We start from the raw sequence: 22372 nt of genomic DNA on the forward strand, positions 1-22372 counted from the left end.
CAGGCTAGCAGAGGACATGCTTTGACAGCTTCTTCACAGCAGTCACCAAGACAGGGAGAGCAGTTCCTGGAGTGCCTGTCCCTACGGCAAAACTCACTAGAAACCAAACGTTCAAACTGGAGTTTGGTGAGGCAAACCCCAGGTTGCTTTTGCCATGAAACCGCGGTTTCACACTTTCGAATGTTTGCAAATTCAAACCTCTGCCCCATGTAACTGCAGTTTCACATTATGTGTGAATGCGTCCACCCTGTCAGTGCTGTTCATGGTTATGACAAGGTTTGTCTGAAGAGGAAAATGCCATAACCATGATGGCGGGCATTTCCGTGATCAGCAGGCTTGGGCTCTTTAGCCTACCAATCACAGAAACACTCATCATAACAGTTATGGCATGTCTCTCTTCAGCCAAACACCACTGTAACCATGAAGAGCACTGGTGGAGGGCGAATGACATGCCAGAGTGGGACGTCCACAACAATTTTGGACAGCTGTACTCACATACAGCTTTTTCTTTTCTTTTTAGTAATGTCTGCATAAGGTTGCGTTGAAGTCATTTTGTACCCCTGTTGCCCTGAATGTGAAACTGATCAGAATCTATTGCTGTGTGTACAAAAATATCACGATTATTCACCACATTAGTTTTGCTACTATTATATTTGTATCTCCAAAGAGAAATACTTAATGAAGTGTTCAATTAAGAGTTGATCTTTTTCTTTGCAACTCATGTCATGTACAAGTGAAACCCAGAAGGTCCCCACTCTTTTTATAACTTACTTCAGTATATTTGACCCAATGCCAGATGAGTAAAGAACACTTTTTGTTCAAGCAAAGGTTACATTCCCTTTGGGCCCAACCTGCTGACACATTTTGAATTCCCAGTGGGGGAGGAGGTTTCTTGCCAGCAACATTTATAGTCAGCAAGCAGTCGAAATCTAGTGAAGCAAAGATGCTCAGAGTAGCCCACCATGATATAATTCCATGCTGCAATTAGACATTAAGGTGTGCAAAGATATGACCTATCACCAATATCACCCACTGAATGTCCAGTTCCCGCTCTGCAACATCTTGACAACTTACCCATGTCCTAACATCACAATATTGTGTTTCTCTATCCTTGCTCCACTTATGTTCCAGGTTCTGCTGCCTTCAGATGTGAGGCAGGCATAAATTCACCCACAATATGCAGGATAGTGGCTTCTCAGTGGTGACATCCCAGATGTGGAATGTTTTCCCACCCCCAGGACCTTAAGCTGGCACTAGCCTCATTGCCCTTTCAGCAGGAGCGTAGTGATGCTGGCGGTGGCCTGCGTGTGGCTACTGCAGCGGCCGCCTAGCCCCGCCGTCTGCATCTGATGTCAGACACAGGGGCGTGGTCTCCCTCCCAAACGGGGCTGCACGGCCCCATTTGGGAGGGAGATTGATCGGCCCTGCTGCATTGGCAGCAAGACCAGGAGCGGCTCTCCCTGCCTTTAAGGCAGGGAGAGTCACTCCGGCTGTGCTGCCAATGCAGTCCGGGCCAATTTCAGTTCCAAATGGGGCCGCCTGGATTTTTTGAATCCGTTACCCAATAGTGGCTCTGCCCCTGCCTTTCAGCATCAAATTAAGACACTTCTATTCCCTTGAGCTTTTGAGAGATAATGTCATTTCTGCCGTTTCTCATTTTGTTGTTGTTGCTTATATTTCTGTTTTTAGCAGCTGCTTTTACTGCTGGCAGGCTTTTAAATTGGTCATGTTGTTAGGAACATAGGAACATGGGAATCTGCCTTACACTGAGACAGACTGTTGGCCCATCTAGCTCAGTATTAGACAAATTCGGGGAGGACAGGTCTATCAACAGCTACTCTCTGGTAGCTATAGGCCACTTCCAGCCTCAGAAGCAAGATGCCTCTAAATACCAGTTGCAGGGGAGCAACAGCAAGAGAGTGGGCTTCTCAGCAGCATCTGGTGGGCCACTGTGTGAAAAAGAATGCTGGAGTGGATGGGCCTTGGGCTTGATCCATCAGGGCTGTTCTTATGTTCTTATTGTCTACACGGACTGGCAGAAACTCCAAGGTTTCTGGCAGGAGTCTCTCCAAGCCCTACCTGGAGATTATTTATTTATGTTATTATTTATTTACATTTATATCCCGCTCTTCCTCCAAGGAGCCCAGAGCAGTGTACTACATACTTGAGTTTCTCCTCACAACAACCCTGTGAAGTAGGTTAGGCTGAGAGAGAAGTGACTGGCCCAGAGTCACCCAGCTAGTATCATGGCTGAATGGGGATTTGAACTCGGGTCTCCCCAGTCCTAGTCCAGCACTCTAACCACTACACCATGCTGGCTCTTTTGCTGCCAGGGAGTGAACACAGGGCCTTCTGAATGCAAAGCAGATGCTCTGCCACTGAGCTATTGTGCCAGCCCACATAATGCAACAGATGCTCCCAGACCATTCAAGAGCATGATTTGAGCATCTTAAATCGTTGGTTCTTATTCATTTCTACCGTTTTGCCCTATAAATTACCTTGGAAGCTTCAACTGAAAAGCAGCCTAGAAATCTTTTAAATAAAACTAGGTCATTGGCTGCCACTGGCAGGGGAGCAGATTGAGACACACAACGTCACGACATCAAGAGAAAGGGTAAGCTATATTGGATGTTACAGAGCAGTGGCAGCCCAATACAAACTGACACCAGAGGAAAAGAGCAATTGGCCATCTCATTGGCCCTCCCCGCTCCTGTGTAGACAATACTGAGCTAGATGGACCTATGGTCTGACTCAGTATATGGCAGCTTCCTATATTCCTATGTCAGCCTCGCCCACTGGGTCAGAGCACCCAGCACGGCACCCCCTCCCCTTCCCCTTCCCCTTCCCCTTTCTATTCTGACAGCAAGGATTTGCATTCCCTCTACTCCTACACCATCTAATATACTCACAACAACGCAAAAACAAAAACACCAGAACACCCCACCCACCATCCATATACTACACCTGTGTTGAACTCCAGTTTCTGCCGATCCTTGATGTTTGTTTGTTTGTCAGATTTGTACACTGCCCCAAACGTTCATCTCTGGGCAGTTAACAACACTGTAAAGCAAGTCAAAACATACACAAAATCTTAAAACAATTAAGGCAATCTAAACATTAAAAACAGGTTGAAACTTTAAAAGTTTAAAAAGCTGGAAAAGCTTGGCTGAAGAGGTGGGTTTTCAAGTGCTTTTTAAAAACTGTCAGAGATGGGGAGGATTGTATTTCAGTAGGGAGCACATTCCACAGGTTCGGGGCAGCAACCAAGAAGGCCCGTCCCTGTGTGGCCACCAGCTGAGCTGGCGGCAACTGGAGACAGAGCTCTCCAGATGACCTCAGTGGGCAGTGGGGGTGATAATGAAGAAGATGTTCTCTTAAATACCCAGGACCTAAGCCGTTTAGGACTTTATAGGTTATAACCAGCACTCTGTATTTTGCCCGGAAACCTATTGGCAGCCAGTATAGTTCTATCAACAAAGGAGTACTGTGGTCTCTCCAAGATTTTATTTATTTATTTATTTATTCATTCATTCGATTTCTATACTGCCCTTCCAAAAATGGCTCAGGGCGGTTGATGACCCAAAGATGACCCAGAGAACAACCTGGTTGCTGCATTCTGTACCAACTGGAGTTTCCAAGACGACATACAAAGGCAGCTCCACATAGAGTGCATTGCAGAAATCAAGTCTGGAGATTACCAACATATGTACCACTGTTTTGAGGTTGTTCATCTCAAGAAACGGGCGCAACTGGCACATCAGCCGAAGCTAATAGAAAGCACCTCTGACCACCGCCTCAACCTGGGATACCAGGGAGAGATGTGGATCCAGAAGCACTCCTAGACTGCATACTTGTTCCTTTTGGGGAAGTGTGACCCCATCTAGAACAGGGAGATCAAAATCGTCTCTGGAGTTCTGACCCTGCACAATAAGTACCTCCATCTTATCTAGATTCAGTTTATTCTCCCTCATCCAGCCCATTACTGCTTCCAGGCAGGCATTTAGGGAGGTTATGCCATCTCCTGATGATGTTGACATGGAGAAGTATATCTGGTTGTCATCAGCATACTGATAACACCCAGCTCCAAATCCCCTGATGATCTCTCCCAGCGGTTTCATGTAGATGTTAAAGAGCACTGGAGACAGCATGGAGCCCTGAAGGACGCCACACATGAGGTTAGATTTCAAAGAGCAACAGTCTCCAATTGACACCATCTGGAATCTGTCCAAGAGGTAGGAGCAGAACCACTGTAAAACAGTGCCTCCCAACCCCAACTCTCTCAGACATTCCAGAAGGATACTTTGGTCAATAATATCGAAAGTTACCAAGAGATCCAAAAGGACCAACAGAGACACACTTCCTCTGTCAGTTCCCAATTGGAGATCATCCATCAGGCCGACCAAGGCAGTCTCCACCCCATAGCCTGCTCAAAAGCCGGTTTGAAATGGGTCTAGATAATCAGTTTCCCCCAAAACCACCTGGAGCTGAGAGGCCACCACCCTCTCAATTACCTTGTCCAGCCATGGGAGGTTGGAGACAGGTCTATAGTTGCTCAACTCTGAGGGATCTAATGCAGGCTTCTTAGAAGAAGTCTAATTATTGCCTCCTTAAGACAAGGAGGCATCCTGCCCTCCCTCAGAGAAGCATTTATTATTTCTACCAGGCTTCCTACAACAGCCTCCCTGCTAGATAGAACAAGCCATGTTGGCCAAGGGTCAAGAGAACAAGTGGTACGCCTCATCACTCCAAGCAGCTTGTCCACATCCTCAGGAGTCACAAACTGAAACCGATCCAGCCTCTTATATGGTTGGGCTGGATCAGTTTCAGTTTGTGACTCCATCTGGAATTATTCCACCATCTGGAATCTGTCCAAGAGGTAGGCTTGGAACCACTGTAAGACAGTGCCTCCCACTCCCAACTCCAGTTCAGATACCGCAGTAATTGTGCAGTCTCCATCTAAGTCGGCCCAAATACAAAAGATTTTGTCTGCTAATAACTCATTTAAAACATCACAGCGGGTAACTGATGGCTCCAAATTCTGATTCAAGGAAGTGGGGCACATACTAGCCCCCTCACAACCCTGAACAACTCCACTGGACGTGATCTTGCAGACGCAATATGGGCAGAAAAGAACCGCTTCTGTGCCGCACATATTGCCTGAGCATAGATCTTTAAATGTGCTCTGTGTCGTAATCTAGATTCGAGTCGAGTCTTTCTCCACATGTGCTCCAGTCAACTATCTTGCTGCTTCTGCCCCCGTAGATCTTCCGTATACCAAGGGGCCAATTTCAAAGCAGGTTGGAGGGGACATTTAGAGACAATCATGTCTACTGCCCTGGTGGTACTGTTGTTCCAGTTCTCCACCAGGGCATCAACAGGATCACCGGCAGAGCCAACAGTAAATCCCTCCAAGGCTTTTTGGAATCCTATTGGATCCAATAACCCCTTCAGGTGGACCATTGTAATAAGCCCTTCACCCCTGCAGAGGTAGGAAGTAGTTGTAAGCCTAACCTTAACCAGATGGTGGTCCACCCATGACAATGGAGAAATCATAGGAGTCCCCACCCATGGAACACTACCCTGATCAGAGTAAAATACCAAATCAAGGGTGTGACCTGCAATATGTCCAGAGACCACTTGGGATAGGCCCATAGTTGTCATGGCCACTATGAACTCCTGAGCTGCCTCGGACAAAGTGAAGTCCCCCAGCACCAAAAGTCTGGGAGACTCCAACGCAAGTTCCGCAACCAAGTCTGTGAGCTCAGTACGGGATTCTGTTGGGCAGCAGGGTGCTCGGTACACCAACAGAAGTCCCAATCTATCCCTGATCCCAAACTTAAGTACACACATTCAATATGATCTGGTACCCTAACAGGGATCCTGGTGATGTTGACCTTGCAATATGCAATGTGTGTGTATTTCCAGGATTTCTGATCAACATTCTCTGTTTTCATGAGAAGCTTTGCCTGCTCGTCAAACTCGACACACCTGCCCCCTGCATTTCCTTAATAAGCATTTGTGGCTGGTTCCTTTTGATACATAATTTCCTGGCTGACTTGCATATGAAGTGGGGACTTTGGCAGAGAGAGCAATATGGGATTGTTTAAACTATGCTCTTGAGACACTTAAAAAGGAAAACATAAAAAGAAGTGCTCTTGGCAAGGAAAGAAACAGCAAGTCCCCCGTCATTCTCAAAGAGGTGCTCAAAGCCTTGCTCAGCACCGGCCAACTAGGATAACGGAGCCTGAGGCTTTTTTGGTCCTTATGAATGAGTCCTTTGTTATTGGCAGCCTGCTCAGCTGCAGGAGGTCAGGCCCCAAGTGAAGCCAGGCACAATTTACACAGGTTGGGGCTGCTCCTCCTCCTTCACCCCTTCCAGAATAAGAGCCCATTCTCACGAACAGCCCTACCTGGGTCAGACAGGGCTAGCCCAGGTAAGGCTGGTCATCTGGGGCTCCACAATTGCTCCCGATCCTGCTGCTCCTTCCCTGATCGGCTACCAAGGTCTAAAGTGCGGTAGGAAGACAAGCACATGCTTCCTACCTCCCTTTCTGCTAGTCTAGGATTCCATACTGTCTGCAGTTGCTTCCGGGCTGCTGGCAGACATCTTTATTAGAGAGCTGGTGGGGGGGAGCAACCAGGCGACGTGGAGCTTCCCCAATGCACCCCGCTGCTCATGTGGTGCATTGTGGGATGTCTGGCAGCCCTGGCTCGCTTCCCTCCTGATCACCACTGAGCTAGCCCAGTGGTGATCAGCTCTGCAACTCAGGCTACAGAGTTCTGATGGGCAAATGGACATCTGCGAGGAAGCAGGTAGTTTCCTGCCTTCCCCTCAGCCCAGCCCCTTGTGGTCGTGTGAACAACCTCTTTGTCTAACTTGTATTGCAACTACAGCAGTGGTTTTGAAACTGGCTGGCGTGCTGTGCAGCAGTACGACACCACTGTGCACCATGTCGGAGCTGCTGCAGACCCGTAAAGCAGCCCTGCCTGGCAATCGGCACTCCATTCGCGACAATGACAGTACCTGCAATAGTGCTGATTGCATAACCACTTGTTCCTTGCAGCATTGGGGCTGCCTTCTGGTGATGATGACGCGCACGGCATCAGAGCTGTCTCAGACTCATATTGTTGTGCATCACGTCAGCCATTATGTTCTGGCAAAGTCTGGCTTTCCTTAGAAGGTTCCCCAGTGGGCGGATCAACAATGGCAGAGAGGTTTCTCTAATAGTCCACTAATTCTCCTCTATCCATCTTCCCCTGCATACATTCGTAGGCAGAAAAAAGTAGCAGCCTGTGTGTTTTCTAAATAAAAACTAAACTACCCCTGTTTTCTGGGGGACAGTCCTAGTTTTCTGTTAGCATTCCCTGGAAAATCTCAAGCTCTTTCCAATCTAGCTCCTTTCAGTGTGGAGGCATTGCTGCTCTCCAGTGAGCAGGAATCACAGTTACCACAGTGTTACATGGCACCCAATATTTATTTGTTTTATGCTTTTCAGTCTTCCATATCAACTTATGCAGAGTGGCTCAAAGTATCGTTGTTACATCTCCATGATAAGTATGAATTCAAGAGGTCACATTTTTCCTGCCAGGCACCTGTTAAAAGCACAGGAGCTGCCTGGAAAACATATGATATGGCAATCCCATTTCTTGCAGGGAGTTAACATTTGAAAACATTATCCACACTGCACATATTACACCTCTACGGAATAAACTGTGCTGGCTGCCAATATGCTTCTGGTATCCGTTCAAGGTACTGTAAAGTCCTATATGACTTGGGTCCCAGGTACCTTAAAGAACATCTGCTCCGAGCTGAATCTAACCAGATGTCTATGTTGGCTGTGAGGGCTCTGCTCCACATGCAGACACCTGCTGAAGCTCCATTTTCAAGCATGTGGGACAGGGCCTTTTCGGTAACTGCCCCCTAGGTGCTCTTGAAGGAGATCTGCGTGACTCCCTCATTCCCAGTCTTTTGGAGGAGAATGAAGACTGCCCTCTTTATCCAGGCTTCTGGCAAATGAGTAGCCCCCTGCTTTCCTTTTAGTGGTTGTAGCTGTGGGTCTGCCTTATTTTGAGGATGATTACTGAAATCTGGGGATTGTTCTTTTTAATGTGTTGCTCACCACTCTGAGACATTAGGAAGAAGGGTGGTATAGACATGTAAATAATAACAAGGCTTGCTTAGCAGAGATTCCAGTAACAATCTCTACTAAACAACTTGTGGGGATAGGGCCATAGCTCAGCAGTAAGGCACCTGCTTTGCATGCAGAAGGCCCTAAGTTCAATCCCTGATATCTCTAGGTAGGATTGGGAAATACTTCTAACCTTGGAGAGTCACCACCTGTATTGTCAATGTAGACAATACTGAGCTAGATGGACCAATAGTCTGACTCAATATAAGGTAGCTCCTTTGTAACAGAGTGTATGTGGCATCTACCCATTGTCTCCCTTCACAAAGATATGCATAACAAAGCAAATATTGCCCATTGAATATATTGTTGGTCGTGGACTGATATAGAGCTAACACTGTCAAGAAACAGTGTCCAGAAGCAAACTGAACATCAGTGCAGATGGCAGATTTCAGAATTAAGGGTTACGTTTTATTTTCTAAAAAATGAATTTGCCTCCACCTAGTGGAGAGTAAAGAAAGCTTAGAAATGTTTTCTGTACATGCATTTACAGTTATATGCACAACAGTCCAAAATTTTGCCATAAATTTTGTGAATTTATAATATGCTTTCCAGAAATTCATAACAAATACATATTTATTTCATTGGTGCTTTTTGAAAAAAATTACCTGTCAAAAAAGCCAAGACAGCCAACAATAAATTTAGAATAAAAATTAAAATACAATACTAAAATCATCAAAGTAAAAATCCAAAATTGTAATTTGGCTGATAAAACGTCCAAATTAAAAAGCCATACTGTATAAAAGCCATGTTCAGCTTCTGTTAAGTGGGCATACCCCTGCTAACTGTGCAAAGAGGCACCTTTTTAATGAGGTGATGCTCTTTATTTAGCAGGGGGAGAGTAACTGGCCCTATCTAGCCCCAGCACAGTACTTCCAGTGGCTGTTGCTGGTGTCTGTCTTATATTGCTTTTTAGACTGTGAGCCCTTCGGGCACAGGGATCCATCTTATTTATTATTATTTCTCTATGTAAACCACTTTGGAAACTTTTTTGTTGAAAAGCGGTATATAAATAGTTGTTGTAGTGGCGGTTGTTTACAAACAGACAAAGAGGAAACCCATCAAATTTCTCTGGGGAGAGTATTCAAGATAAATCATTGTCAGAGTAGAGGTTACAAAGAAATAGAATTCTGGAGAAACAGAATTCAAAGAAATAGAATTCAATGAGCCATAGCTCATTGTTAGAGCACATGTTTTATATGTAGAAGATTTTGCATTCAATCCCTGGCACCCTCAAATAAAGAGTCAGGTAGCAGCTAGTGGGAAAGACCACCACCATTTGGAACCCTCCCTTGGATACTCAGAAGTCTTGCTCCATCCCAGGTTCAATCACTGGTGTCTCTAGGTAGGGCTGAGAATGACCCCTTCTGAAATCCTGGAGAGCTGCTGCTATTTAGTACAGAGCACGGGTTCTCAGATTTGGATCCCCAGATCTTGTTGGACTACAGCTCCAATAATTCCCAGTTGCAATGGCTTTGGCAGCTGGGAATTATGGTAGTGGTAGTCCAATAACATCTGGGAGTCCAGATGTTTGAGAATCCCAGATACAGACAATACTGATCTAAACAGACCAATGGTCTGATGAAGGGCTGCCGTATGGTAAAGTGGACAGGTCTCCCGTATCTTTAAGAGATGCACCAAAGAGGGAATTTCAGCAGGTGCAGCTTATCATGCAGGGGGAAGAAAATCTGCACCTGCTGAAAATTCCCTCTCTGGTAGATCTCTTAAAGGTACAGGAGACCAGTCCGCTTTTCCATATGGCAGCCCTAGTCTGAAGCAGTAAAATGTAGTTTCCTATGTTGCTGCTGCTGTACTGTAGTATAGTCTAGTTATTTGTACTTTTTGCATGTTCCTTCATTTATAAGCCCAGTTGCCATCTGCAAACTTTGAAACTGTTCCCTGGTTAATGATTTTATCTGTATATCTTCAACCATTTATTCTGAAGCACAATATTTAATATCAATAATATTTTTCTCTTGTAATTCTCTTACAAAATAGTATTTCACACCAATATATTTACTTCTCTGTGTAACCTTCTCACTTTGTGACAGGATAATATAACTTTGCCTTCATACGTTATAGTAGACTTCAATGCAACTACTCCAAAATCTTCTAGAAGTTTATGCAACCAAATAACCTCTTTACAAGCTTGTGCCATGGACATATACTCAGCTTCAGTTAAAGATAAAGCTACAATAGATTGTTTCTTGCTTAACCATAAGATTGCTCCTCCTTCGTAGAAAAATACATTGCCAATCGTTGACTTTCTGCCCTCTCTATCTTCAGCCCAGTCAGCATCTATGTATCCTACTAATTTGGGTTGCTCACATGCTGGCAGTGCTAATTCCAGATGTGAATTTGTACCTTTTAAATAATGTGCAATTCTTTTAAGTGCAATCCAGTCCTTCTTTGTTGGTGAATTCATTTTCCTACACAATATTCCAACTGCTGCTGCAATATCACGGTGTGATACAGTTGTAATTCTGTAGTTTTCATTGCTTTCCAGAGACTCATTGGATTCCTTCTCTTTTAAGAAACCCATTCCCATTGGAGAACACCTCTCATTTGTCTCTGTTAAACCAAGACACTCATTTATTATCTTTTGCCTCTGAGTAATCTTGCCTTTTTATTTGTATCCCGATAATAAGATATTTTGCCCAAAATCTTTAATTTCTACTTCTTTATTTAAATTCTTCACTATCTCATCATAATCTTTCTGATCTTGATGGCAATCAGATCATCTACATATGTGAGAACATATGTCCATCTTCCATTTCTATTTCTAGTGTACAGACAAGGATCAGCTTTTCCTTGTCTAAATCCTTCTTCCAGAAGCAATTGACTTAATTTACCATTCCAGGCTCTGGCTGCTTGTTTAAGGCTGTATATACTTTTCTGTAGTTTACACACAAGAGTTTCTTTACCTAACTCCTCAAAACCTGGAGGTTGCTGTATATATATCCTCTTTGGTATCAATGTATAAAAATGCAATCTTTACACATCTGGATGATGCACATCCATTCCCTTAGATGCAGCAATTGCAAGTAACAGTCTAATTGACGTGTACTTAACTACTGGTGCAAAGGTCTCTTCATAGTCCTCACCATATTTCTGTGCATATCCCTTAGCAACCAACCTGGCTTTGTATCTTTGAATGTCTCCTTTTTGATCATGCTTAATGGTAAACATCCATTTGCATCCTATAGATCTTCTGTTTTCTGGAAAGATTTACAAGTATCCGTGTCTTATTCTTATGAAATGAACCTGTCTCTTCCTTAGCAGTCTGTATCCACTTATGTGTATCCAAACTGGGTATTCCTTTTATTTTATGCCAGTCTATGGATTCAGGTATTTTCTCCTCTCTTGCCTCAAAAGAGGATCTTATGGGGGAATCCCTTTATTAATCCTATTTGAATGCCTCACCTCTAATTGTGGTTCAGTCACCGCTTCTTGATCAGATATCTCTGCAACATCAAGAAAGATGATTACTTCTTTATTTTGACATTGTAGTTTCTGTTCAGCTTCTTCACCTGCTGGAAAAACTAAATCACAATTAGACATTGTATTGGCATTAGATTTCTGTTTTTCAAAGTAAGCAACACTGTGCAACTTGATAATGTCTGTAGAAGGGCTGAGTATTCTATAATTTTTACTGCCCAATTCATATCCCACAAATATTCCTTCCTCACTTCTACAATCCAATTTTCCCCTTTGCTCCTTGGGGATGTATGTGTACGCTTTACTTCCCCAAAATTTTGTGCTTTAAACCGGGTTTTCTTCCATTTCACAATTCAAAAGGAGTTAAATCTTTGGTTTTAGTAGGTAATATGTTTTGTAGATAAATTGCTGACTTAATAGCTTCTACCCCCGCCCCCAGTACTTATTTTCCAGTCCTGCATCAAGCAGCATGCTTCTGCACATTTCAAGAAAAGTCCTATTTTTCCTCTCAGCTACTCTGTTTAGTTCTGGAGTATAGGGAACATTCTTTCGTGCATAATTCCCTGTTCCTTTAAATACTTTTCAATGTCATTTCCACAATATTCACTGCCATTGTCAGTACGCAAAGTCTAAGGTTTCTTCCTGAACCCTTTAGTGACTCTGCTCACTTACTCTTTGAAATCATTCACACAACTGGGCAGGTGGGGCAAGTCTGTACTTCACTCACCTTCCCCCTCAGATGATTGCAGGACTGTTGCTAGGAGAACAGACCATGTTCCCAAATGAGCAATCACTACAGAGCTGGGTTGACACATCCCAGTCTCCAAATATCCCACAATGCACCATGTGCCAAGTGCAGTGCATAGGGGGGATTGCCCCAGGAGATGGGTTGCAAGCAGCCCACATACATGCACTCTTAACCCAGGTTAAAAGCTGGACTAGGCAGTACTGCCCCAGCAGGATTGGGCCCAATACTAGCAGTTCTCACATGCAGCCTAATCCAGACCGGGCTTCCCTAGTCTGGGATAGACTGCACGTGAAAACAACCTCTGTGAGTTTTATCAATACTTCACTTTTCTCCTTCAGCATACACACACACACACACACACACACACACACCAAGAAAAAGCATCAATAAAATCCATAAAATACAAATTTCTCCCCAGTGTTTCACTGGAAAGGGACAACAAACATCACTATGGATTAAGTCCAAGGCCTCACTAGACTGAATTTCTATGTTTGAAGAGTATGTATTTCTAATAGCATTTGCTTTAACACACTCAATATGCCTGTTTACAAAGTTGCATGGCTTCATTTTTACACACGTGGACCAATGTGTTGGTACCCCTCCACAAAAAAAGATCCCACAATTGTCTCTGAAATAACTTGAAACTGACAGATTGGCACCCATCATTGTAATTGGCACCCATCATTGTTTATTCTGCATTTAACAAAAATCAGATTTTGCTTTAGAGTTTTGATGCAACAGAATATTTCAAATAATAATACAAATGAAAATGGCATGGACAAAAATGATGGTACCCTTAATCTAATATTTTGTTGCACAACCTTTAGAGTCAATCACTGCCTCGTTTGTATCACTCAGCATCTCTACAGCTGGATGCATCTTTGTAGATCTAAAAGTAGCCATTTCTTGTTCATGAACTTATTGTTGCCTATTTTATTATTTCCAGCACTCTGGGCCCGTAACCCCATGTAGCGGAGTGTAACCAAGCAGAAACGGAGGCTTGTTAAGTTTATTGAACAACGTTACTAAGGTTTATTACTTAAATATTTCCAAATCATAAACAACAGTCCTACTCTGAGTGAAAGGTCATCCTAACAGAAAAATAACAGTCTCAAGCATCCAGTCAGAAATACGAACTAATTTCTGAATTGTATTTCTGTATTGTATTCAAAATATAATGCAAACCTATCAGTCTACAGAACTGATGATTGACATGAACATTCTAAAATCTACCACAAGGCTATACACAGACATACATACATCAGTGGCAAGAACAAAGACAATGTATATACACATAAATCCCAACAATACCTAGAAAGTGTATATAAGTTAACACACAACAAATATAAAACAATTAAAAGTTTATGATATAAAACCAAGTAAAATTAATTAAGTCTTTTAAAAAGCAGCTAGAGATGGCAAAACTCTGGTTTTAACAGGAAATGCATTCCAGAGCCCTAGGGCAGCGAAAGAGAAGGCCTGGTCCCAAGTAGCCGCCAAACAAGCCAGTGGTAGCCATAGCTGGACCACCTCAGATTATCTTAATAGGTGGAAGGGTTCATGACAGAGGAGGCGCTCTCTTACATACCCTGGACCCAAGCCATTAAGGGCTTTATAGGTAATAACAAGCACTTTGTATTTCACTCAGAAACATATCAACAGCCAAAATAGTTCCTTTAAGATCGGTGCTATATGGTCCCTTCAGGTTATCCCAGAGATCAGTCTGGCTGCCGCATTCTGCACCAACTGCAGTTTCCAGACTACATACAAAGGCAGCCCCATGTAGAGTGAATTACAGTAGTCAAGCCTGGAGATTTCCAGTAAACTGCCCTGAGCCACTTTGGAAGGGCGGTATAAAAATTGAATGAATGAATGAATATGAACCACTATTAACGATAATTTTCCTCCAAAAATGGGCGTAGCTGACGTATCAGATGAAGCTGATAAAAAGCACTGCTGGCTGTTGCCTCAACCTGAAAGACCAGAGAGAGTTTTGAAGCACTCCCAAGCTACATAAATGTTCTTTCTGGGGGAGTGTAACCCCATCCAGAACAGGCAGATCTAAATAATCTCTCTAGTTCTGACTCCCCACAGTCAGTACCTCCATCTTATTTGGACCCTATCTACCCCCAGCACAGTATCCCTCCAGTGGCTGTTGCTGGGATCTATCTTATGTTTCTTTTTAGATTGTGAGCCCTTCGGGGACAAAAGGAGCCATCTTATTTATTTATGTATTTATTATTTCTCTATGAAAACTGCTTTAGAAGCTTTTGTTGAAAAGTGATATATAAATATTTGTTGTTGTAGTTTCATTTGGTTATTCCACATCTAGCCCATTACTGCCTCCAGGCAGGCATTTAGGGAAGTTATGCCATTACCTGATGAAGTTGATATGGAGAAATATATTTGGGTGTCATCAGCATATTGATGACACCCTGCACCAAATCTTCTGATGATCTCTTCCAGCTGATTCATGTAGAAGTTTAAAAGCATTGAAGACAGTATGGAGCCTTGTGGAACTCCATACCTTAACTCCTGCTATGCAGAGAAACATTCTCCAAACAACACCATCTGGAATCAACCACAGAGGTAGAAATGGAACCACTGTAAAACAATGCCACCCAATCCCAACTCCCTCAGGTGACCCAGAGGGATACCATGGTCCAAAAAGAATCAAAAGAGCCACACACCCTCTGTCAGTACCCAATTGGAGATCATTCACCAAGGCAGTCTCACCACCGTAGCCTGACCGAAAGCCAGCTTGAAATGGGTCTAGATAATCTGTTTCCACAAAGACTGCCTGAAGCTGAGAGGCCACCATCTTTTCAGTCACCTTGCCCAACCACTAAAGCTTGGATATAGATCTGTAATTGGCTAACCCCTGCTTATTTGGCAAAGAGGCACCTTTTAACGTGGTGATTCTCTTTATTTAGCAGGGGGAGAATAACTGGCCTTATCCACCCCCCAGCACAGTTCCTCCAGGGACTGTTGCTGGTGTATATCTTATGTTTCTTTTTAGATTGTGAGCCCTCTGGGGACAGGGATCCATCTTATTTATTTATTTCTCTGTGTAAACCACCCTGATACATTTTTGGAAGGGCAGTCTAGAAATCAAGTGAATGAATGAATAACTCTGAGAGATCCAGTGCAGGTTTCTTCAAGTAAGTTCTAATAATAGCCTCCTTAAGGCAAGGAAGTATCCTGCCCTCCCTCAGAAAATCATCTTTAACATGCACCAGACCCTCTCTGATTGTACAATTGGCAGATGAAATAAGCCAAGTTGGGCAAGGGTCAAGAGAATAGGTGGTAGGATGCACAGTCTGAAGGAGCTTGTCCACATCCTCAGCAGGGGCGTATCTATGGTGGTGCAGGCAGGGCATGTGACCCGGGTGCCACTTGAAGGGAGGCGCCATTTTTAAAAATGAAAACATTTTTTTTAAATGGCCACCGAAAGCAAAATGGCCAATCCACATGTTCAATGACCTCTGTGAGGCCCTAGGCCATGCCAGGCCTTGCAGAGGCCATTTGAGCATGCATGGTGGCAATTTTGTTTTCGGTGGCCCTAGTCCTCGCCTTGCAGAGGCCATTTGAGCATGCATGGCAGCCTCCAAAATGGCCACCATGCCGATCTTTGCAGGCCCGAACAAGCCCAAAAATCAGCCCGAGATGGGCTGCGGCAGTGAATTAAGAGGCCGGCAGGGGAGGGGTAACCTTTGCAGACCCTCCCCACAAGGCCTTTAGGAATCCCCCCAAAGGGGCTACAGGAGATAGATAGCTAGCTAGCTAGCTAGCTAGATAGATAGATAGATATAAATTAAAGTCACTGTACACATATTCAGTTTGGCACTATGTACAGAGAATCAGGGCTTGTGAATACTGAAATGCATCCTGGCAGCATCTATGGAGGAGAGATCTATCATCGGCTACTAGTTGGAGGTCTAAAGACCACCTCCAACCCCAAAGGCAGGATGCCTCTGAGTACCAGTTGCAGGGGAGTAACAGCAGGACAGAGGGCATGCCCTCGACTCCTGCCTGTGGCTTCCAGAAGCATCTGGTGGGCCACTGTGCGAAACAGGATGCTGGACTAGATGGGCCTTGAGCCTGATCCAGCAGGGCTGTTCTTATGTTCTTATGAGATTAAATAATGTTCTAACATCATGAGCCCCCGGTCCATCCTTTGGGCTCTTCTATTTCCGTCAAAACGTTACCCCAAATTATTCTTATTCAAATAAACTGAGACAACAGCAAAATAAAGATAAAATGTAATTCAATGTAGAAATAATTCAGGATCAAAACCATTGTGGCAAACACACACACACACACACACACACACACACACAACTGGAGAGAATCATCATATGACCCACCATATGTGGTTGCCATGGAGATAGCTTCCTCCTTCAATTTAATGTAATCAAACCCTGGGAACAGTTCCTGTGAATTTCTGGTATATGCTTTCCTGCCAGCAGAGAATGGGAAGAGTTGGCTGTGCTTGGGCTACATTGCACAATGAAGAAAGGTGACAGGAGGAGCAAGGCTATATGAAAGTCACAGCTCCACAGATCACAAGGAACAGGGCAAAGGGCACTTTGGATGAAAAATTCAGCCTGCTGAGAATATCCTCGGTCAGTGCCTGGGGATTCTTTGAAGCCAGAGGATTGGCTGGATAAGATTTCAAGAGGCAAGTGTGTGCCTTACTGGTAGTTCTTCCCCATCCCCCATGACTACTAGAAGCATATTATGCATGGGGGGGGGGAACCTATGCAGATGTCCTTTAATTTACATAATGTATACAAATTGCAAAACCCAGCTTTTCTTGGCGAAGAATTAGCATTACTTTCACAAAGACTCTTCTTTTTTTAACAGTACAGAGTGAATATAGCTCTATGCATGGTCCCAGCCCTCTTCAACATTCCCAGACTCCTACATGGAAGGCACTATAATGCACGAAATGACATTTATTTGTTTATTTATTTGATTTCTATACCGCCCTTCCAAAAATGGCTCACGGTGGTTTACACAGAGAAATAATAAATAAATAAGATGGATCTCTGTCCCCAAAGGGCTCACAATCTAAAAAGCAACATCAGATAGGCACCAGCAACAGTCACTAGAAGTACTGTACTGAAAGTGGATAGGGCCAGTTACTCTCCCCCTGCTAAATAAAGAGAATCACCACGTTAAAAGGTGCCTCTTTGCCAAGTTAGCAGGGGTTCGCATATGATCCATGTGTACATTATTTATTTATTGGTGCATGTTCCTGCAGTGACAAAGGATATGTAGAACTCATATGTAATACTCTTTATTTGGGTAACATGTTACTTTCTGCAGAATGGTGCCTTGGATACAAAAATTATACAACATGTGAAACAAGCCCTTGTCTCAGAATGGAATATGCTACATTTTAAAATGTGTAGCAGCAAGAACACTGTGGGAGGTTATTTGGTAGCACAATCTGCTGCCCATACTAGATAAATGGTTTCTTTACTATTAGTTTCTATTGGAAATTTATTTATAACATTTGTTTTTTAATTAAGCCATAAAGACTAAAAAGAAAGTACAAACTACAATTAAAACCATTTTTTAAAAAAATCAAATCAGGGTAGTTTGGCGCAGGATGGTAATGCATAAAGTGACGTACTACAAGAATATTTGGAATGGAAATAACCCAATATTTATATATCTATATATTCAACACTCCGACTTTATTCCCAAGAAAATATACAGCAGGAAGTACTAAATGTGGTATAATTTCTGAGTTGCACATTAAGATTAGTTGGTATTAATACATGGACCACCATAAAAACTGCAAAGCCTCTATTGGTGACAAGATTTCTTATTTGATGCATGTTTTATTTCTTTATGTAAAATGCACATAATTTTAAAACACCAACATGAATTTAAAAACATAGAAGCAAGTAAATGGAGCTTTGATATCAGGAACCACAGCAACTGAGTAGAATCTGGATGCACTGGAACAGGAGGTGGTGAAGGCCCACATCAGAGATGCAGCTTGGAAGGGATGGAATGATTAAACCTTGATCTTTGCAGAATCTCTTTGGCATTTTCCTCTTACTTGCATTGTTACTTACCTTAAGGCCAAAAGCCAAAAAAGAAGAAGCAAAAGGCGTAGCTCCCACCCACCCTGTCAGAAAAATTTGACCCAGCTGCTGCATATTATCACAATGAAGGAGAGCACAGACACAGATAAGCAGTCAATACAGAAATAGAAAGAAGCCACAGTTACAATTCAACTCTCAGTCCAGATGGGGGCAGCGGGGAGAAAGCCAAATCAAACGTATCCTACCTCATGGTGTCTCCTCATGTTCCCTTCTAAGCTTTCCCCAGCATTCCTCACCTTCACAAGGGCCAAAAGCTAATAAAAAGTCACAAAGTATGACTCACACTCATCCTATCAGACAAATTTGACTCACCTGCTGCATATTATTGCAGTTAAGAGAGCACAGATTCAGGTAAGAGGAACTATCCTCACTTTTAAAAGTCATACATGTTCCAGGATCACCTTGAGAAAACCTCAACAGGTTTAGACATCCCTGGAAGGCCAAGATAGGCACACAGTAAATGGCAGCTGCTGTTGGTATCTCTTGACGAAGAGCAAAAGGCTGCTCTGAAGGGGCAGAGGGAGGAAATGTAATGAGGGAACTGTTCAGGGGCAGAGCCACCATTGAGCGGACGGGTTCAAAGGCCGCTGTCCCTCAGGGGCTGCACCTCACACCCCAGACATACACCCCATATCTGACATCAGATGTGGAGGGGGTGTGATTTAGCTCCCAAACAGGACTGCACAGCCCCATTTGGGAGTTAGACTGGCTAACGCTACATTCGCAGTGCGGCCAGAATAGCTCTCCGGCAGGGTGAGTTGCTCCGGCCACACCATGGACGCAGGGCTGGCCGATTTAACTCCCAAATGGGGCCGCATAGCCCCATTTGGGAGCTAAACCACGCCCCGTGTCTGATGTCAAATGCAGGGGCGTGGCTAAACACTCCCTATGTTTGGGTGATTGACCTGAAACCTGCCATAACATCTGGCTGTGTCTTGCTCTTCGCACCATTCCTGCTCTCAGCCTCCAGATTGGCCTTGCTCACTGGCCGGATCTGCTCAGCACACCTCGCTGCTACAAGAAGCTGGCTACACAAGACCAGACCCCTTTGGGATTCAGCCCTGCTGCCTAACCCCCGAACAGTGTTCGGTTCTCCGCTGCTGCCTCTTGACTCCCAATCTGGTCCAGAGGAAAGAAGTCCTTTGGTTGCATCGAAGCCATAAGGAGTGAGGTAGTATAATAACCACTGCACCCCTCTGGGTCTCTCCCTATCCGTTCTTTCCTAAATCCAAAAACCTATTCTTCTGAAGCCTTCTTTCTCTAGCCAGCCTGGAGTTCATTTAATTCGGACACCAAGCTCAAATTGCCTCTTTGTAATTTACCTGGCTAATCTCTGTGACGTATTTAAGTAATAATGTCGCCTTAATTTTTTTCTGCTGCGCCCCTAAACACTTCAATAAACCAATTGTATTTGTGAACTTCGACTTACTCTCTGTCAGTTCATTTCCCCAGGACCAGAAATTTGCACAAATTTATTCTGACACGGGACTGCTCCACTCTAGCTCACTAATTCCCCCCACACAAGTCACCCCGGAGCAGTTCCATTAACAAAAGCTCCCATTGGCAGTGGCACAATGCCACCTTCCCTTCCAGGACAAATAGAAGTGATGGGAGGAGGGCAAGAATACAGAAGGGGAAAGGGATTAAAGCCCCCTTCTTGAAATCATTCTGTATTGTGCCACTTCATGACTCAGTGAACACACTATCTCCACATCAAGAATTAGATGTTGGTGCTCATGCTTTTTTTCCTCTGGTCCAATACAAACTTAGAACACAACCCCCTCTCCTTCAACCCACCCCAGACATGAAAACCTTTTATGTTTTGAATAATGGGAAGATCGATTGGTGTGTGTTGGCTTCTTTGGATCTCCTTGTTAAAGCTCCTTATGTTTCTAGCTGCTTGGTTTTTACTTATTGCAAGAGACAGTAATATGGCTTGTATGTATATTCCATGGGGTGGGGGACGGCCTTTGGTTTTACCAACCTATGCAGGTAGTGCACTAGAGCATGGTGGATCTAGCCAAATTGTGTTTCCATGGTTATGATTTTGTAGGCCAGTAAGTACACTATCTCAGATGGGACATCAGATCTCACACCCTGATAACATGAACATCATGGGCCATTGAATTTCCTTGGGTTTTGGAGCTCAATTGGAACTGCCACACCCATAATTATCCTGTAAACCAAAGGGGCTTTCTCTTTCTCTTTTTTTGCCTTTAATGGAATATGCTGAGGGTGCCATATGTGCCACACTCAGTCTAAAAGTGTGTAGGAAAAGGCAAGTTAAAAAAATAATGCTGTTGCAACACTGCCAGGTATAACGAGGCAGACTTCAGTGCTTCAGTTTAAAATAAGCCATAAGCTGATTTAACAAAAATGGGAAATAGAGCAGGCCTGGTTGAAATATGGCAATTTTTATCGCTGAAAACACTACGTGCTTCAGATGAAGTACAGGTGCTGCTTGCACCCCCATACGCTAGCTAACATGGCACCTGCAGCATCTGCCTGTCCCGCAACTATCCTGGGCCCTCTGGCCCTTACAAGGAACTCAGTAGGCCTTGCCCCTTATGATGAGCAAGGCTGGAGGGTGGTAAAGCCGTACAGGAGCACTGAGGCCTACCATTCTGTTTTCTGAGGCAAAATGAAGCAAAACAGAAGCAGCCAGAGGTAAGAAGGGAGGCCTGTGTGGTCAAGCCTGTTCTCCTATATACCTCAGAAACATGATTCAACTGTAATGTTCACTTTTTCAAGCCATTTCTCCTTCTTTGGGAGCAGGGAAAGCGTTCTCCAGCCAGCCCCTTCAGAGGCCCCCTTTACAGCTGTTTCCAGGGCAACAACAAGGGAAGAGGCTGTTTACTCCCCCTCCTTTCTCTGCCCACCCACTGCCTCCCCCCCCCCAATTTTCTTTTCACAAACATTCCGACTGAACTGAGCATGACTGAATGAATCTGATGTTACGGCCCCTCTTTTTTTCTCAGTTTGTATAAGTTCAAAACATGTTTCCTTCAACAAACCCACCAAATGCCCTCATACAGAAAAAAGACCATAAAGAGAATTTTCCCAAAGAAATTGAGTCAGTCTGTGCTTCCCTATGTGAAGCTATTAAAAAAAATTAAAAATCCCATTATAAAGATGGGGGCAGGCAGGGGAGACCCAACAGTGGCCTTGAGGTTTCATATCTGCTTTTCAAATGTTACTCCTCATAACTTAGCCATTTCCTACTAAAATAAAATAAAAATTACATACTTGTTGAGCGGGTAATTCTGAGGGTAACAATGCTCCTTTGCCCCTTCGAGTCATGAGTATGGCAAATAGAAATATTTGAGAATCCACGGTGGGGGGGGGGGGCGGTCAGGTGAAATAAATGATAGAATGCTGTTTTACCTCTCTTCTCTGTCTGTAATGTACTGAACACAAGTGATAAATGTTCTCCGAACACCATTCTTGAGAGCTGGTCTTGGTCTAAGAGAGAAGAACTGGTCTTGTGGTAGCAATCATGAATTGCCCCCTTTGCTAAGCAGAGTCTGCCCTGGTTTGCATTTGAATGGGAGACTACATGTGTAAACACTGTAAGATATTCCCCTTAGGAGATGGGGCTGCTCTGGGAAGAGCACCTGCATGCTTGCATGCAGAAGGTTCCATGTTCCCTCCTGGGCATCTCCAGATAGGGCTGAGAGAGACTCCTGCCTTTAACCCTGGAGAAGCCGCTGCCAGTCTGTGTAGACAAGATGGATCAATGGTCTGACTCAGTAGAAGGCAGCTTCCTATGCTCTTGTCTAGTGTTAGTTCTTCTATACCAGGGATTCCCTGCTTTGTCCAAATGCTAAATGTCTACAACTCCCATCATCCCCAGCCACAATGAGAACCCTTGCTCTATG

At 43.9% G+C, this 22372-nt stretch overlaps 1 long non-coding RNA gene across 5 annotated transcripts in view; it reads right to left on the reverse strand.

The window, feature by feature from the left end:
* Positions 1-22372, reverse strand: part of LOC128323877 (uncharacterized) — a 206957-nt gene that overhangs the window by 159033 nt on the left and 25552 nt on the right. For 4 of the 5 annotated variants that reach the window (XR_008306505.1, XR_008306504.1, XR_008306503.1 and 1 more), the window contains exons 3-4: positions 11610-11650; positions 2965-3060 (exon numbers count right to left, since the gene is read on the reverse strand). This is a non-coding gene — a long non-coding RNA (uncharacterized LOC128323877). Of the gene's footprint in view, positions 1-2964; positions 3061-11609; positions 11729-22372 lie in introns of all 5 variants that reach the window. The other variant, XR_008306506.1, reaches the window with a different exon arrangement.

This window comes from Hemicordylus capensis, chromosome 4 (genome assembly GCF_027244095.1).
Source record: "Hemicordylus capensis ecotype Gifberg chromosome 4, rHemCap1.1.pri, whole genome shotgun sequence".
Classification (NCBI taxonomy): domain Eukaryota; kingdom Metazoa; phylum Chordata; class Lepidosauria; order Squamata; family Cordylidae; genus Hemicordylus; species Hemicordylus capensis.